An 18,936-nucleotide genomic window follows, 5' to 3' on the forward strand; every position below is an offset into this window, starting at 1 on the left:
TATAACATCCAGTTAATTGTAGGTTTAACATTTTGAGCATAACAGGTCAGTATAACCTCCAGTATATGGGAAGTTTGATATTCCTATATATCAGTTTGATGTTGCAAGAGATGAAAATGACAAAGAAAAATGAAAAGAAACTTCAAGAAATGATGACGTGAACTAATCACCATCGAAGAAAGTTCATCATTGAAGGGGAAATGATTTCAACAGAATTTAAGAACTCCTTCCCAGCTTTACTTGAAACAAATAAGGCAATTTGCTGTATCTTCTCTTATAAACCGTTTGGTAGTTTGGTTTTCGTGCCCAGGTTCTTTCCTGGGTGACTCTTTCTTAAAAAGTATCTACTCTTATAAACCTGAAATATAGGGAGGTCATAAGTCATCTGAGGGATTTTGAGTTATTTTTTGAAAACGGTAAGAATACTTCTTTTTTTATATACTGCTTGGATGTTGATTAAGATCTGGGACAATGATTCGTGTGCATTGGACAATAATTTGTGTTTGCAAAAGGGAGGTCAAAGGTCATATAAAGGTCATTTGGGGCTTAGGTTCATAAGAGGGATCAAGTGGGTGATGTTCCAGAATAACTACAATGACAGTTTGCTTTGCTGTTTGTTTAGGGGAATTTTGGATTTGAATTTCCAATCAATAGGAGCATCTTGCTTTGTTTCGCCAGTGACTATACCGGTAGGTATCATAGCCTACGTAATGCATATTAACACACCAACCTAACGTCTAACCTTGAACTGTGCATTGATGAGTGCGATCAAAGTAGACGTTAACAAGGGAAACAATGGAATAAGATTTGTAGTTATAGGAAACATTTTCTGTCATAGAAATAGTAACAATAAAATGAAACTCTACGTGTACTGTATTCTTTGTTCGATTGAAGGTGTTCATTTGAGCATTAGGTTATGACTAAAGCCTTTGATTCCTGAGAATAATTTTGCGGTAGTTTGTTCGTTGAGTTTGCCGCACTAATGCAGTACTGACATATTGTGCGGTGTAGACCTATCGAGTTGTGCAAGTGATCTTCGCCAAGTGTTGAATTGGTGGGTTTCATAAAAGTAAACTAACAATTTGTCTCAGTCGTGATAATAAAACTTTAAGAATAGAAACTTAAAACTTGCTGTATTGAAAATGAATGTTAAAGTAATTACAGCTTTGCAGGGGAAAACATTTTCTTACAATTCTGTTGAATAATTATTATGCTGGGATGTTGAAATACCGTTTGTTCATTGCTTAAAATGTAGGAGGTGCGACACCATTCAGTGTTGTCACTCTATAGAATTGCGAATACTCGACCACAATTAAATTGGAGTCGCCTAAGCTCGATCCAACACTAACTGCAAAGTTAAGTGGGTTTAGTGATCAATGAATATATTTAGTTGTTTAGTTTGTTACTTCGAAAGATCACATTATAATTGTCGATAATCCTACATGAACGCAATCATTAGTAATAGGATTCTTGAAGCATATTTATTGCATGTCTGTGTATGTCTGTGTATGTATGTGTGTCTATGTGACGATGCATCTTATATACATAATAACTCGACAAGGAAATTGCAATAATTCTGCCACTGGAAGTTGCATTTCTTTCAAACTCTATCTTTGGTTGCTGGTTTCCACAAAGAGCTTGTGATATCATCATTGCCTGATGTGTCCTCTTTAACATCAGTAAGGACTTGAAGGAGCCACACTTAGACCCCCAGCTTGACCAACAGGTTTAACCAGACCCAGATAAAGCTGGGGTAGGACCTGATAATGTCCATGGGGCAGCTGTCCGGGCAGATATAATTACTGATTTGTTTACCTAAATGATGGTCTCACACCATCTTCTAACCCTTCCCATATCCTTGTTAACTTTGAAAGAGGCAAATTAGTTTTGGCTGTTTTTAGTGTCAAAAAAGAATATGAATGTCATGTCAGACATACATATTGATAGTTCAGAAATGACATTCAACTCAACGATTGTCGGCAAGGCAGTAACCTTGATCATTAATATTATCTACAACTTCCTCTCAGATGTTTGTCCAATATAAATAGTAGTACCTTAGCTTCCTTCACTTTTATAGGCAATACAGCTACTTAGTTAAGCACCAATATATTCCACGTAGAAGAGTACACTATAGTGCAGGTTGCGTAATGATAACAGTTAGGCAGTATAACTGGCTTCTTTGGCCTGGAATGAATCTCTACAGAAATCCTCTCCAGTTTAGTTTACTTGATGACATTGTTTATGACAAGAGGATCATTAATTAATGTGACCTAATGTTCTAAAGCCTATAAGGCAGCTGGCATGAATGAAAGGTCTTGGCAACCAGGAGTTTACTAAAGATTTCTACACACTTGTTTAACAGTAATACATAGCAATATGATACTATAAAACCTTATCAGACACAGAAAACACTTTGGTGTGGGGGGGGGGGGAAGTATGTATTTTGAAGTTACTTTTCGTGACCAAGGGCTCCTGAGATGATTTGAAGTACAGAAAGAATGCCTTTTTTGCAACTTCAAATTCTCTCTGGAGAGCTCGAGCTTTTCCCTTTCAATCTTGATTATCTCTTCTTGTTGAGATATGCCTCAATTCGTTGTCAGATTGTGGGGACGTCTCAGGGGGGGGGGCATCTACAGGAGAAAGGTGTGACTGCCTGATTGGTGTCAATTCTGTTGGTGGTGAATCCTGTGATGACTCACTCATAGCAGTCAAAGGGTCGGTCACTTATGTCCCCAGAGCATTTGACACCATCTCTGGCCTGGGGACCATTGCTGTAATCAGCTTCTAGCCCTCCACCTAAAATTAAATGATATGAACAATTGTTATCAATGCGTTTTACCATATATCAAGAAAGCCATACAAAGTGTGATGGATGTGAGTTGCCAATAAATGCATTAACTTGTTGCATGTTTAGCCCTTTGATATTTGTTGGCCAAAATCTTCAGATCTGACCACTTCTGTTTAATTTCTGAAGCATTTTTCTCTGAGACTCCTCCTGCAACCCTGATGGAATGTTCTGTTATGTTCTGCCTTTTACCTGTTTGGGTTATTTTTTTTCCAGAATAAATTTCCACATCTTATTTCCATTTTGTGCGATGTCAATATTTCACTTCTCTTTATCAGTTTACATTATGACATATCATGAGGTGTTATTACTGGCAATCTTTTCAGCTTCAAATAGTGTCATATCGCACAAACACTCATGGTACAATTTATATTCCAAACAGATACGCAGTATAGAACATAGTCTTAAGTCCCACAATTCTGCTGAGTGCATGTTTTAACTGCACAATGAAAGCTTGCATGTATCTTATAAAAAGGAAATCATTGTATGTTATTTACCCAGACTAAAACACACCTTTGATTGTATTCAAGTTTGGTGTGCTTAGGATTTAAAAAGTCTTACCTTCTGTTAGCAATGTCCAGCTCGACCAAACAATTTATCACGATTTTCAAATTGGCAAACTGGCAAAGCACAAACTCTTTTGTTGAGAAAATTCTTCTTTCTGTTTTTTTTTTTCTGTTGAGCTAGACGAGGAAAAATGGAAAAAATATTGTACTGTGAAAAATTGTCAAGTTATCATAACGACTCAAGAACACTGTGCTTTAAATTTAATGAGACAGCCTTGCCAATACCAGGCTAGACCCCATGACCTCTATTTTGAGTTCCAACAATGGCTATAGGCTAGTAGCGCACACAGCTGCTCAGCCCATTGAACAGCTTTAATTGCAATAACTTAATAATGGCAGATAAAATGCCGTCAACGGCAGATCTTTCCATGTTATTGAGTCGAAACAAACAACAAACCAATGCAATAAGAACTTGCAACTGTCATTCTTGAAAAGATTGTGGTTAAATATTTATTCTGACCCATTTTGTCTGATATTTACTCACCATTTTGATGACATATAATGCGCCAACAGGTTGTTCGCTGTGTCAAACTTTGGAGACATAAGTGACTTGAGGTCACGAAAGGCCAAAGTAGCCTCGTCCACTAACCATTTCTTAATTAAAATCAAGCGTAGCGTAAACTTGATTTTGTGGAACACGATTTTACGATCGAACTTACGCTACGATCTATCGGATGAGAATTGAACTTAAGTTTGAACTTAATATCAAGCGTAAGTTGGTCTTTGTGGAACTGGGCCCTGGTGTGACCACAGCTGCGTGTGCTATTATACTGCCACAGCTGCGCGTGCTATTTTCCTGCCACACCTGCGCGTGTTATTCTCCTGCCACAGCTGCACGTGCTATTGTTCTGCCACAGCTGCGCGTGTTATTCTCCTGTCACAGCCGCGCGTGCTATTCTCCTGCACAGACAGTGTTTTTCAAACACTCACAGCCTAAAGAGTTGGTTATGTCACTTGTGTTAGTAGCGCGATGTGTCTGATATGATAATGTATTTGTCACAAAGTAAATGATTATATGCAAAAATAACTTGGGATTTTTTTTAAGGATTGGGGGGGGGGGGGGGCTGGTAGGGGTCACTTTTAAACAGGAGATCTTGGCAAGCCTCGTGATATAAATAGACCGGGATGGATACCGACAAAAAAAATAGTCCTATATAAATAGAAATAATTGAAACAAAATTCAGCTGTTCGATATGATGAATTGAGTTGTGCTATATTTCTGTCATTGCATAACATGTCGAAACGCCATTTACACTACTATTAATAACATCTACTGACTCAAACAAAATAACTCACATATGAGCTGTATATCAAAAGACAGTGTTTGATAATCAGGGAGACTTCATGCTGTTTTGATGTAATATATGGCATAACTTATCACCGCCCCCCCCACCACACCCCACCCCCTCCCGTCCCCTCAAGAAAAAATGGGTGTAGTCATTTCAAACACTGCATACTATACATTTGTTTTCATATTGTAACATGTGCCGCTCGGTGAAAACGGTGTAATATATCATAGAAAGCCATCACCACTCTGTTGATGTCATAGTATGTTATAGCTATAAGCAATAATGGGTTGAAATGAACTAGAAGTGGTGTAATCTAAAAGAAATAATTTAGCAATTTTGTTTGTACTCTGTCCACAATCTCTTTTGCAACTGAGAAAGGCTGATGGATGTTTAAGGCCACATGCTAACAGAGTAGCTGCTTCGCAATTTTATGTTTAGATTTTTCAACAACAATATCCTACTTCACAGACATCGACAGCCTTAACAAGACTTGCGTTGCATATCCTTGTTTTATATGATTTATTACTCAAGGAGGGACGGTTGGACGAATCTCATATTTAGTGTGTAGTTGTGACACGTTCAGTAAAAGACGTCAAATTGTGGAATCCTTGTTTTATCAGCTACCGTATCTCCCACCTCCAGTCTATCAGATAACATGTTCGCCTGATACTAATAGGAGGCTGTACGGTAAACAACTTTTAATATGTTATAGGCTATGCATATACGCTGTGAATATTGGAACTCAAGTAAAACGAGTGTCTAGACAAAGTACCAGCATAAAAATACTGCACTTTTAATCTGATTTCATTGAAGCCCTTCAACAATGTGTAGAGATACGCTGTGAATGTCGGAAATCAAGTAACGTAACACGAGTGTCGAGACAAAATGCCAGCATAAAACATGACCTTAAAACTTATTAATTTGAACCATGAAATGATGTCTGGATATGTTGTGAATGTCGGCAATCAAGTCTTGTGGTAGCTTTCCGTAAGATTGTCTCAACTCATAACTTTCTGTGATAAAACATTTATTCAAATATAACGTTAACAATATCGTTAACAACGTCCTCGGGGTTGTAGCAACTATCATGTAAGTATCGTTAACAACGTGATTTTGTTCAACAAAACAGGGTGTTAACGGCATTGAAGACTCGCCCCAAGCCGCGTACCGCGCTCTGAAAAAGTTAACTTTCCGTTGCTTGCAAATGACGGTTTCTTCTTGTCGCTACAAAATGCAGACAGTAATTGAAACCTGATACCTTGTTATCTTTTATCTAGAACTGAGATTTCCATTGCTGCTATGTACACTGTGTTGTGGGTAATGACCGTAGCTGTGTGTATTGACTGTACACTAGTGTCTAATTACCGACGGTAGCAAGCTGTGTGTGTATTTTGTGGGATCGATGGTGGTGTCTAACACGTCTGTTACACCTCATTCGAAACTAGGTCAGATTACCGGCATGAGACGTTCCGTGTGCGCGAGTCTTCACACCCTTTAATAACGGATAGCATCTGAGCTGTTTACTGCTAATCTAGTTCTCTGTGTACTGCCTCTATTTTTCAGAATAGATCATAGTGAAGTGTGCAAAAATATAAACGCAGGTATTAATCCCACCTCTTTAGTTCAATTCTTTAGGTATCCATTCAAAACCCATTATGATGAGGTGGCACGGGTTTCTTGTTCAATGCTTTCCATGTCGCGGTTTCAGTGACATTCCTGCTGTGAAACTAAAACATGTAGGTATTTAAATTGGCCTAAATATCTAGCTTGGCTTTGTATGATAGATAGCTTATAGTTATATTAATGAGAAATTTATTGACATTTTTATTCAATTCACGTAGTCATGCTTTTGAAATATAGGGGCCGAATTGTTCCTCTGAAGGGCCACATGGTGGGACTGGGGTTGAAGGCTCCCTGGTTAGAATCGGAAAGGCCCTGAAACTTAAAGGGGCTTACTGTGTTGGTTTAATAAAATAAATAGAAAAGTTTGCAATTTATTGTAAATTTATTACATACAAAAACAAATATTCTACCACTAAAATACCTATGGTCTGCTAAGTTACCGGTTTATGTATTTAATTGGCATTCAATATTTTGCCAGTAAATGTCAACAATGTTGGGCCTGCAAATACTGTTTTGTGTTCAAAACACCGTAAAAGGGGCTTTCAAAGTTGGCTTCTTTATTGCTTAAGAGTTTTACAAGGCAGATACTTGTTATTGTACATACACTGCTATATAATAAGCACTATTTAGGATGTACCCTCGGTGCCTAACACGTGGCATGCTTAAATTGTTACCAGGGGTGGGGATTGCGGTTCTATCGTGGACCTGAGTTTAAAGCCATACTTTCCTAATTGCCATGGAATCATAAAGGGTGCTAGAATTACTTAATAGTATATTGATCTTTATTTCTCATTGTAAATAACCATAATAAACAGTTCAAAATGTTTGTCAATTACAGCAGAGGCCAACATCATTTGAGTTCATCAGAAGTCCAACACTGAAAATCCTTATCATAACTGGTATGAACATAGTATTTGGCACTGTTCTACATTGAGTAGAAAACACTTTTAGTTGGAGCAGACATTAAGAAAAGTCAGTTTAGGTAAACAGATATGAAATGTTGCATAGTAATAAAAACTTCAATGCCAAATTCGGGGTCATTCTAAGGACCTCTCTATAATATAAGTACCTCTTGGACATTTGGTAGTGTTCACAGGTGAGTGTGTTCACAGGAGAGTGAGAGCACATTCGGGACAAGAAATTCCAGAGCCTTGTGGATTTCCTTCTTGAAATGTGTCAAACAGAAACTTATGGTAATTAATATAGTAATGTAAGACTCACTGCAACATTTGTTTTAAGCAGAACTGAAAAACCTTTTAGGTTCCATACTGGAAGTCATGGAACCTATATAGTCAGGTTAGCGTGTGTGTGTATGCGTCTGTGACACTTGCTTTGGTCCGTCATAACTCAGCAATGGAGTAAAGGATTTTTTTTCATACTAGATATGCATATGTATTCAAATGAGAAGGTGTGCCACATTGTGTTTTGCAATGACCTTATGAATACTAATGAGGTATGGGGTCAAAAGCAAAATTTTGCAATTACTCTACAAACATAAGTCGGATTGTAACAAAACTTGATATACAGTTGTTACTTAAAAACTGGTGCATGTAAGCCTTAATTGTTTGGGACCATCTGGGCCCCAAACAAATCAGGGCCCATTTTCGGACCGCGTGGGCCCAAATATAATTTCCACCTCAAATGAATTTTGGGACACATTCTTTATGCCCGATATTTTTTGAAACCAGTTTGGCCCTCTTTTTTGTGCTTCAAGATTTGGGGGCAAATATATTTTTGACCCAGTTTGTTTGGGCCACATTTTTTTGGAACCATTCAGACGCACAATTTTATCTGGACCATAGTGCCCGTTGGGCTCTCGTTTGTTAATGTTTCTCTATTCGCTGTGTGTGTGCGCGCCATCTTGCTCATATATGCATGCTGGCAATATACACACTCACTTTTTCAGCATGGCAGGGTGAAAATGACATTTAACCAGTGCATTAGATCTTCTACGTTGTTGCTTCACATAGTATGTGTTTGTTGGTCGTTATATAATTATCTGATATTTCCAATAAAAGCTTCTAACCAATGATGTGATTGAATATATATATATATATATATATATAGGGAAGGTGAAAGGTCAACATTTTTCAAATATTGATAAACTATTATGTGTGTTATGTTCAATTGTCATGATTAGATTTACCATAGTGATTATGGTATTGGCCAATGATTATGGTAGGTCAACAAAATTCAAACACTGAATCCTTGTAATTTTGTGAGTGGCAAGTTGGATGAATACCACATATATGTCTATTTGGAATAGACACAAACTTCAGTCTGCCTCTCCAAGTAGAACTTGTTATTGATTTTAACCACGGTTGACGAGGGGTTGGAAACAGATTTGGAGGTTGCCTTAGGTTCATAAAAGGGATCAAGTGGGTGATGCTCCAGAATGACTACAAAGACAGTTTGCTTTGCTGTTTATTTTAAGATTATTTTAAAATTGGAATTTCCAATCAGAAAGTACATCTTGCCTTGTAACGCCAGTAACCATACCGGTAGGTATCATAGCCAAAGTAACGCATATTTACACACAGACCTCACGTCTAACCTTGACCTGTGCATTGATGAGTGCGAGAGTCAAAGTAGACAGTTGGAAGTCTGACCTCAATATATGACCGTTACTAGCAAATTTTCGAGCACAGCTACTTGACCCGGAAGTAATTGTTTCGCGCAAATCCGGTTCTACGGACTTCGGTTCGCTACTTCCATGTATGGATGTAATCGGTAAAATTCGCAAACATCCCAATGTCATTCGGGTTTACGAGTATCGTAGCTCGATAAAGGATACTTTAGAGACTCAAATACGATCATTTCCGGAAAGAAACGAAGATTTTACCAATAGAACAGTGCATTTTCTTATCGACGACCAACGCAAAAACATAAAGGTAAGTCAAATCGAGTCGACGTCTATCGTTATGTGACTTTCGCGTCTTAGACAACTTTTAACCGTGAAAATAGCATTTTTGTAATATATAAGCTTGAATCTTACTCATATTTTTCAGAAAAGTTGTAACTCCCCCGAAAAGTGTGATTTTTTGGTCAACGAAAATGGTGCTCCTATGTGGTTTTGGTTGCCCCTAATACATGTACCCTAACGTACATAATACACATATACACGAAAGCACCGTATCCTATAACGTGCAGCCTAGCGCTATATGTCGACTATGATGTAGCTAGTGCTAGATTTGCAACGTCTCGTATTTTTCGTAATCTTTCTATTCGGCATAGATTCCCTTCATTTTTTTGCGTTAATATGGAAAAATCAGGGAGTTGATAAGTCACGGTACTACTTATGGCTACTAAATAGTTAAAATTTAAAAATTCGAGGGCATAGCGGACAGTAATATTACTAGTACAAGCCTAGGCTAGCCTATAGGCCTAGTACTTTTGTATTTACTAAAGTAATATACTACGACAAGTTTTTACTACAGGTAGGCCCTAGCCTAGTTTTAGTAATACTAGAATACCTGCATAGTTTAGTCCAATTTTAATAACGGACTAAGGCTTATAACCTTTAGTTCTTAGCCTACGCCTTCTTGTCCTTGTGTAATAATTCTAAGGGGCCTGTTCTTGAAAAGATTTGGACTGCATAAGATACAATTTAGTATTATTATTATTATACAAAAATTATTAGTAGTACTAGTAGACTGCCTTTGTACTATGTATAAGTTAAGATCATGGCTTATTATGAGTTTTATTAAAGCTGGACTGGGTGAAAATTTCCTCCATCCTGGGATCCATTTCAAAGTCACTTTGTTACAAGTGTTCAAGACCGTTATTAGATCCATGACTTAAGTCTAGGCCCAATTCCCTATGCTTAATATGTAGTTAGGTAGAGCAAGATACGTAACACAGAAATAAAACTAGCTTGCTTAATACTGCTTACACTTTATACTTATTGCTATTACAGTTAGACCTACTGCTGGTACTTGAGAACAATTGCACCTCATAGAGCCATGTAGTTGTACATAGCTACTATAATTCCAGGTGACTTAAACATTATCAGGGATCATTTTGTGACAACATGTTTTGCTGTTAATGAGAGTTTACGATCTTTTTATTGTTAAGTTGTTTTCTATGATAGGTACAGTAGTAGAAGTACTTAGTTAGTCATTCACGTACAGTCTTCCCTATGTGTGTGTGTATGTCACACACAGATTTCTCTAAGGTGCTTTCCCATGTATATATGACCAAAAAAAAGTTATTCCCAAAAAGAAGAAAAGTTTCATTCACTATTAAATTTGTTTTGTTATGTATAATGACTAACATTGCAAAATGCAGGTCCACTGGTATTAAGTATTAGCCCAGAGAGCTTCCAGAGTTTATTACATCCCCATGTTTATTATCCTCAAATCTGAAGTCTTCATATAAGAGTTTATTTATAGAAATCTGTTAATAAATGTAGTCTCACATTCTATTTAATACTATACATCTTTAAGTTCCTAGCTCTGTTATATGTTCCCGTAGTAAGAAGGAATGCAGCCTGTGGATCAGTTAAGTGCCTGTTGTTACAACTCTGCTCCAAACTATTGTTTGTTTAATCAGGTTGTATTATTAGTGTGCTACCTTTAAGCAATTTTGTTTTCTATATATATGTAATTTACATTTTTCCTCAGTTTCTGTTATACTCTTATAAAAAGAACAAGTTGTGTGCAGCAACAGGCTGTAATATACTCAGCAGTCTCATGCCTATTCTCTAGCTAACTCGAACAGGTTATTGGCCCAGACACATACACTGGAAGTTAACTGTGTAGAATAGATTGTTGTTTGGAATTTATGTGCTGATTTTGGAACCATTTCTTGGGAAATGTCGGTACTTAAATTGGTTAATTTAGTCGTGACAACTGACCAATATGGCTGGAACAACAGAAGATATGACGTGGAAAATTAACAAAATGGATGGCTCGAACTGGCTGACATGGAATTTCCAGATGAGACATTTGTTTCTTGCAAAAGACCTGTGGGCTATGAGGATGGCTCAGGAAAGTTGGGGGTTACTGTATGTGAGAAGTAGAAGAGTGCAAACTTGAAAAAGACACAACTGGCATTTTTCACCATTGTGCTTGCAATAGCATCTAGTCAGCTGGAAATAATTACAACAAGTGACAAACCAAGTGATGCTTAGGATGCCTTGCGTACTCTGTTTGAAAAGGATTCTCTAACCAACAAAATTCAGCTCAAGAAAAAGTACCTCAGAACTGAAATGGCAGAGGGCAAGTCAGTTGGAAATAATTTGAATTATATGAAAGGAATTATGGATCGTTGGGCTGCTATTGGTGCTCCTATTTCTGAAGAAGACCAGGTTGTTAAAGTTATATGTCAAGTTTGGACTTATTTATTTACTTTCTAGTTTCTACTCTTACCTTTTACTTTTATATATTTGTCTTTTAATTTTAATCTTATGCTATATCTTATGCTATATGTCACAGGTATATCTCACCATTTCAAAGTTACAAAACTATCCATCCTGCCACCTGAACTGTTGTTGCTATGTCATGCCTTCACTATGCCACCTTGAAATACCCCTTCCAGTCATAATGCACTTGACATTGTGTGTGATTTTTTTTCAGACAATATTATTGTATGAAGTCTTCACAGTATGAAGTGTGTTTCATTTCAAGAAGTATTCAAATTTTGTTAAGCTATTCCTTCCATTTGAACAAAGTATTTCACTTTGAAGTGATCGAAGTAATTTATATTTCATGCCCATATTTTCACAGGACATTAAAACATGTTTTTTCATGGAGAGTGTCACACCAAATGTTTTTGTTTTCTTTTTTCTGTTGCTTAAAGTGCCTTATTGTTACAGTTATAAAATCAATAAAAGACCAGGCAACTCTATTTCCACTGTTGACTAATGTTCTACTATGCATGTGAAAAAGAAAACAGCCCTACTCAAAATATTTGGTCAGAGTATCCATAGAACGTAATGTATCCAAACACGTCCTGTGTACTGAAAGTCCGCTTTAATTAAAGTCCCCATATGTGGCAAAACCACCTCATCCCTCCAAAATACCCTAACTCTTCCCAAAGCTGGTGAACACCACACCCATCCCAAAGCTGGGAACCTCAAAACCCTTCCCCAAATCCGCTAAGCACCACATTCCCTCCCCCAAAACCCCTAAAAACACCACACCCCTCCCCTAAACAACCCACCCCTACCCAAGCCACAGTACTTAACTCCAATATTGACAAGTGGTTATGTAGTGTGATACATGAACCAAACAAGGATTGGTATTGACTAGAAAACTGTTAACTGATATTTATTGATGAATATAAGCAACAGATGAGTACCCAGCTTTGCAGAATCTCACTGAGTAAGGGCTACTGTGGAATTATGGTAAGTGGGTAAGTATAAATCATTTGGTATTGTAGGTATAAATCATTCGGAATTGTTGGAAGTTCCTTAGAAAACAACTAGAAATAAGGTTTGGCCTAGGCCATGTTACCTTTGTATATTCGACATGTGGTATGACCCCTTCAGTTTTGACAACAGACTCAGAAAAATTTGTGTTACCTTAATAGTTACCACCATTAATTTAGCTAGTCAGGAAACACCATCTCCCTTGCGCCCTCCCCATTTTGTCTCTCTTACCCCTCCCATACGCAGCTCTCAGTAATTTCACATTTTACGTAATCATATATTAGAATTTGGGACAAAATTTCTTCCAAACCTTAGCACAACTTAAATTACGCCACAAAACCTAGCATTCCTAATAGACCGTACACTAAAGGAATTGGTTCCACTACATTGAAAACGATTTGAGTGAAGTCTTGTCGGTAGTAGCCCATAGCATGCAAACGGCTTGGCGAAAGTCTACCTAATTTCAAAATGGCGGCGACAGCAACAAAATCGCCGAGTCGAGGTAATCGTTTTGTGACTGGCCGTCTTAGACAACCATTTCACCTAATCTTTACAGCATCATGTAGGAGAGTACACGATCCACAAATGGGAGAACTTTTTTGCTGTAACTCTCTTTCGTTGGTTCGTTTTGACCTATTTTGTGTCAGTTAGGAATACATGTGTGAGGACGAAGTTGGATTGCAATCGTTGTTTCATAGGTTTTCGTTGATTTTTTCTCGGGTATCTTTGCCCTACCATACATTGGAATTACTTTTAATCCATTCTGTGAGGTTCCGGTAAGTTGTAAACTATCAATGTCTGTAAATTCTGTGAGTGAAACGTAGGACCGACTTTACGTAAAATGCGGGCAAATTCAAATTTAATGATATGCGTAATCGTTGATCATTCTTCGAGGTCACGGGGTCAGACTCCCAACTGTAGACGCTAACAATGGAAACAACAGCATAACATATCTAGCTGCGGGCAAAATTGTCTGCCAGGAATAGTAACAATAACATGAAAGAAACTCTACGGGTACTCTACTATTAGCTCGATTGGCGGTGTTCATTGTAGCATAAGTTTATGACTATAGCATGTGGTTCCTGTGAATCATCGTGCTTTAGAAGTTGGCTACAGTATAGTTTGCACGTTGAGTTTGCCACACAAATGCAAAGCTGACATATTGTGCGATGTAGACCTATCGAGTTGTAAAAATTCAAGGGCTCTTCCCAAAGTGTTGAATTTGAGGGTTTGATAAAAATTAAACTAACAATTTTTTTTTTTCCAGTCGTGATAACAAAACTGTAAGAATAGAAACTTGAAACTTGCTGTACATTTAAAATGAATTTACAGTTTTGCAGGGGGAAACATTTTCTTAAAATTTTGTTAAATAATTAGTTTGCTGTGATCTTGAAATCACGTTTGTTCATTGATTAAAATGTTAGAGTTGCGACACCATTCAGGGTTGGGACTCTATAGAATTGCGATTACTCGACCACAATTAATTTGGAGTCGCCTAAGGTTAGCTCCAAAACTAACAGTTTGTTGGTCTGTCCAGATTGACTGCAACATCAAGTGGGTTTAGTGATCAATGAATAGATTTAGTTGTTCAGTTTGTTACTTCGAAAAATCACATCCCTGTACTACAAAATACTGTACTATAGTAAGAAAATAAGTGGTGTTTTTGTATGACTTTAACTTTAATAGGGGCATCTTTCAAATATCGGTACCGTAATTCGAGTGTTACCTGTTCATAGTCATTAGAAATACCAGTACAAAATGTCTTGGTACCACACAACACTATACTGCTGATCTCTGTATTAGCCATAATAAAAACTACACTCAGTGTCTGTATATCTTTACACCTTGTCATTATTCTGTATGATTCTTCTATAGAGCTCGATAAGATTTGTGCCATTATGCCCCTGCATGTTAAACATGATATCGAGAAAGGACATAATATGCAAAGAAAATAGAAGCGTTTTAGCAAGATTTCTTGCAATTTAGTTGTGCATCATAAATTAGTAATAGGTTGCTTTAAGAATATTTATTGCAAGGTGGATCAACTCTTATATCGCTTGTCATTGATGCAGTTAATGAAACATTTTAGATACCAACTCAAAAGATATCTAGAAATTTGCCAAGAAAATTTTTCACATTTACTACATGTATGTGTGAGGGGGGAAAGGGGGGGCAGCAGTGTATGTCTGTGAGTCTTTGTGACGATGTATCTTGTAATTGTATACACCATAGTTTCCCAAACCTGGGGTCAAGCAATTCTTGTGGGGTCGCAGGCTTATTTCAAAATATAAATAAAAAATCTGAGGGTACCCAAAATTTACCCGAATTTGAACGTTCGCAGTCAAAATCCTACAAAATTCACCCTGAAAACTCATATTTAGGGTTTTATTAGCGGCCGTTCTAGCGTTTTTCCTGAGTGAATCTGGCGTTTTTTGCTCAATTGTCACTTGCCACCCTGCTTCTGTATATTCACTATGTTGTTTTCACATACAGCTACAGTACTGTACTACAGGTACATGTGGGTCGAACAATATAGCGCGAGGTGTAGCGTGTAGCACTGTAGCCAGTAGCGCACAACAACATTGTTCGATGTTCAGAACGGGATCGCTTTCAGTTGGAAATTATAGTTCGACAATGTGTTAAGGAAGATGGCTTGGGCATCACGCGAACGACAGTATTTGGACAAATTCCTTGAACTTGGATTCTATTATGTGACGGATCGTGGAGTTCAGAAGCCTCAGTGTGTTATTTGTTATGATGTACTTTCGAGTGCATCGATGAAGCCTAACAAGTTACAACGTCATTTGACTTCGAAACATACCGCATACGCTGACCGCGACCGTGCATTTTTCGAACGGAAGTTAACCACCTTGAGAAACAGCCGGTTGGATAAACAAGGCAAGTGTAGTCAGACCAATGAACGTGCAGTGGAGGCTTCCTATCGCGTTTCGCTGTGCATTGCGAAAGCTAAGAAGCCACTCACTATCGGAGAAGAGCTGATAATGCCATGTGCGAAGGATATGGTTTCTCTCATGATCGGAGAAGACATGGTTAACAAACTCGGAACTATACCTCTTTCGAATAACACTGTTCATATGAGAATTTGTGACATGAGTGAGGACATTACCACGCAGAATATTGCTGCTATCAAACAGTCACCTTGGCATGTCATACAGTTGGATGAATCCACTGATATTTCATCCTGCCCACAGTTGATGGTTTGGGCCAGGTTCATCAAAGATGATTATTTTTTTGATGAACCTCTGCTGTGCAAGTCATTGGAAACAACAACCAAAGGAGATGACATTTTCAAACGAATTAAAACATTTTATCATGAAAATGGTCTGGACTTCAACAAGCTAATTGGGTCAACTACAGATGGAGCTCCTGCAATGCTGGGAAAAAAATTCCGGATTCAAAGCCAAATTGCAACAAGTCGCCCCTAATGCGGTAACGATCCACTGCATGATCCACCGGGAAGCGTTGGCTACTCGCACACTGCCCGAAAGCTTCATGGACGTACTATCACAGGTGATAAAAATTGTCAATCACATCAAATCGAGTGCACTGAACACAAGGTTGTTCCGACTTTTCTGTCAGGAAATGGACGCTGATCACATGAACTTGCTGTTCTACACTCAAGTACGTTGCGTGAGGAGTTGAAGGAGTTCTTGCGTATGCAGCAGAAAGACTAATGGGGGTCATTGCTGGAGTCGAGTAACTGGCTAGCTAAATTGTGCTACTTGAGTGACATTTTTGAAAGGATGAATGTGCTGAATCGCACGCTGCAGGGCAAAGACACAAACCTGATGATCGCTAATGATAACATCAAAGGATTTCTCGCGACACTAGCTTTGCTGAAAAGCAAAGTGGATAACCGCCGCTTTGTATTGTTTCCTCGCCTATCCGCTCACATCGAAGAATCTGAAGGCATCGAAGTTGAGACTCTTTCTGTTGACATTGCTTAGCATATCCAGTCTTTGATCAGCCAATTCGACAAATACTTCCCAGAACTCGATGTTCCCTCGTTTGCTGTGGCACGAGATCCATTCACTGCCCCGCTAGACGCAGTGGCTGAGGATGATATCATCGAAGAGGAGCTCGTCAGAATGAAGCAAGACTCTGAAGCGAAAACCGTGTATCAGTCTTTCTCCCTACAAGAGTTTTGGTGCAGGATGCTCAAATCCTACCCTAATGTGTCACAAAAGGCAGTGTGGCTACTTATGCCGTACCCTACTTCGTACATCTGCGAGCAGTCATTTTCAACAATGGCGGCCATAAAAACGAAGTCCAGGATCGACTGTCAATAGAATCGGACATGATTGTTGCCTTGTCAACGACAGAGCCGCGTATCGGGAAACTGGTTGCAGAGAAACAGGCCCACCCGTCACACTGAGAGAAGAACACAACGGTAAGTGAATGCCTGCACAACTTCATTATTCCGGAGACACAAACTTGGGGTCGCGCTCGGATGGCGCTACATGAAATGGGGTCCCCGCCTTGAAAAGTTTGGGAACCACTGGTATACACTATAGCTCGACAAGGAAACGATGGATTATTGTGTACGCTTGGTGGACGGATGACTCAAGGTGCTCATCTCATGAATATTAATGAGTTTATTGGGTAAAAAGGCAAAATCTTTAAATTGCAATAATTCTGCAACTGGAAGTTGCATTTCTTTTAATCTCTATATTGGGTGCTGGTTTCTAGTAGGTGCATTTGTATGTGTTTAATCATTTGACATGCATATTAATGAGGGGTGAAGCTTCACATTATATCGCTAACGATATTTTGTATGATTTACACAATAACTTAACAAACTAATGATGAATCATTGTCATACTTGGTGGGTACTTAGCTCATATAGATAGTATAGATGAACCTTATTGTCAAAGGTCAAAAAATGAAATTACCAAAACTTTGCAACTGGAATTCGATTTAGTTTCCTACTAATGTATTGTTATATATATGTTGATGACGGATGCATGTTCATGTGTGGTAAATTTATATTTTATATATCTATGAAGGGCGGGGCTTATTATTGTTATATTACCATCAGTTTAACTGAATGATGGATATTCATCATGCTAAGTATTTAGATCAACCCTATCGATTTTCCTGTTCATATCAAAATATTAAAGACCAACATTTTTACCCCACACGAAATGGTGTTCTGGTCTCTATACTTCATAGGAATATTTGAACAAAATTCAAAAGTTGCAATTGTCGCAACTATTGATATGTACCTCATGGTAATAACGCAGTGACTCGAATCAGTGACATGACGAGTCAGCAAAAACACCTAATTTGAGTCAATAGTGGAGTGACTTGCTTAAAACTCTCAAGATCTTTTTTTTAAATATATTTTTTTTTCGGATTTTGACAGGATGATCACACCGCTTCACCACTTTTATGGGAAGATTATAATCTGTTTTCTGCCAAGTCTCTTTATATCAGGGGTTCCTAAACTGGGGTGCATATAAGCCCCCGCAGGGGCGCGTGAGTCCATCCCAGGGGGTTCGTGAGACGTTTCTGAAAGTCAAAGCTAGAGTACTTTTCGTTGAACTAAAACCTGACATATCATATAATTTAGTAAGGTACAAAAGTCGTACTTTACGACAAACTCTTTTCGCGTTCCATACGCATATGTTGCCATAGTAGTACCGTACCGTGCATGTGATAAATAACTGAACTATGAAACAGACACAGGCTGTTATGTGTATTATAGTATAAAAATGACTCAGATCGTGTCTCGCAAAGTTGGGGGTTCGTGGACGACTCTGATATCCACTATGGGTTCGTGTGGGTAGGGGTAGGGGGGTGGATACAGTTAGGGAAGCCCTGCTCTATATAAAAGCTGAGGAAGAGAAGTTTGGAAGAACAACAGATCTTGTATCTGACTTATCTGGTGGCTTCATTTTGGGTGTTAAAAACAAAAGGACCATCCTTCATGGAAACTGTTTTCCTGTTTACCCAAAAGAGCCCTGAGCAAACTAGTATCTAACATGAAAAGTCTGTAAAACAGTTTAGCACAAATCTTAGATATTGTGATTGACCATGCTATTCTTAACCAAGAAACTGTGCCAATCAGTGAAATTCTTAAACTAATTGGCATACAGTATAGCAGCAAAGCCACTATGCACATTTGCATTCTGGGTTTCAGTGGATACTGGTCTTCTTATATATCTTGTGACTGCTATTTTAAAAAAGTATAAAAACTCACAGGAAGTACTTGTATGAACT

The 18,936-nt window shown here is 38.1% G+C and overlaps 1 protein-coding gene and 1 long non-coding RNA gene across 2 annotated transcripts in view; one reads left to right on the forward strand and one right to left on the reverse strand.

Moving 5' to 3' along the window:
* Positions 1 to 1,568: 1,568 nt before the first annotated feature.
* LOC139977582 (uncharacterized) lies at positions 1,569 to 4,263 on the reverse strand. The gene is made up of 3 exons (XR_011796605.1): positions 3,896 to 4,263; positions 3,407 to 3,528; positions 1,569 to 2,796 (listed from the first exon to the last, which is right to left on the reverse strand). It is a non-coding gene; the product is annotated as an uncharacterized lncRNA (long non-coding RNA).
* Positions 4,264 to 8,907: 4,644 nt separating this feature from the next.
* The window catches only part of LOC139977586 (uncharacterized), a 44,405-nt gene continuing 34,376 nt past the window's right edge, over positions 8,908 to 18,936 (forward strand). The window contains exons 1-2 of the transcript XR_011796607.1: positions 8,908 to 9,214; positions 10,946 to 17,104. The gene's annotated coding sequence lies outside the window, so the exon portion shown is untranslated. The remainder of the gene's footprint in view (positions 9,215 to 10,945; positions 17,105 to 18,936) is intronic.

This window comes from Apostichopus japonicus, chromosome 12, assembly GCF_037975245.1.
Source record: "Apostichopus japonicus isolate 1M-3 chromosome 12, ASM3797524v1, whole genome shotgun sequence".
Lineage (NCBI taxonomy): Eukaryota > Metazoa > Echinodermata > Holothuroidea > Aspidochirotida > Stichopodidae > Apostichopus > Apostichopus japonicus.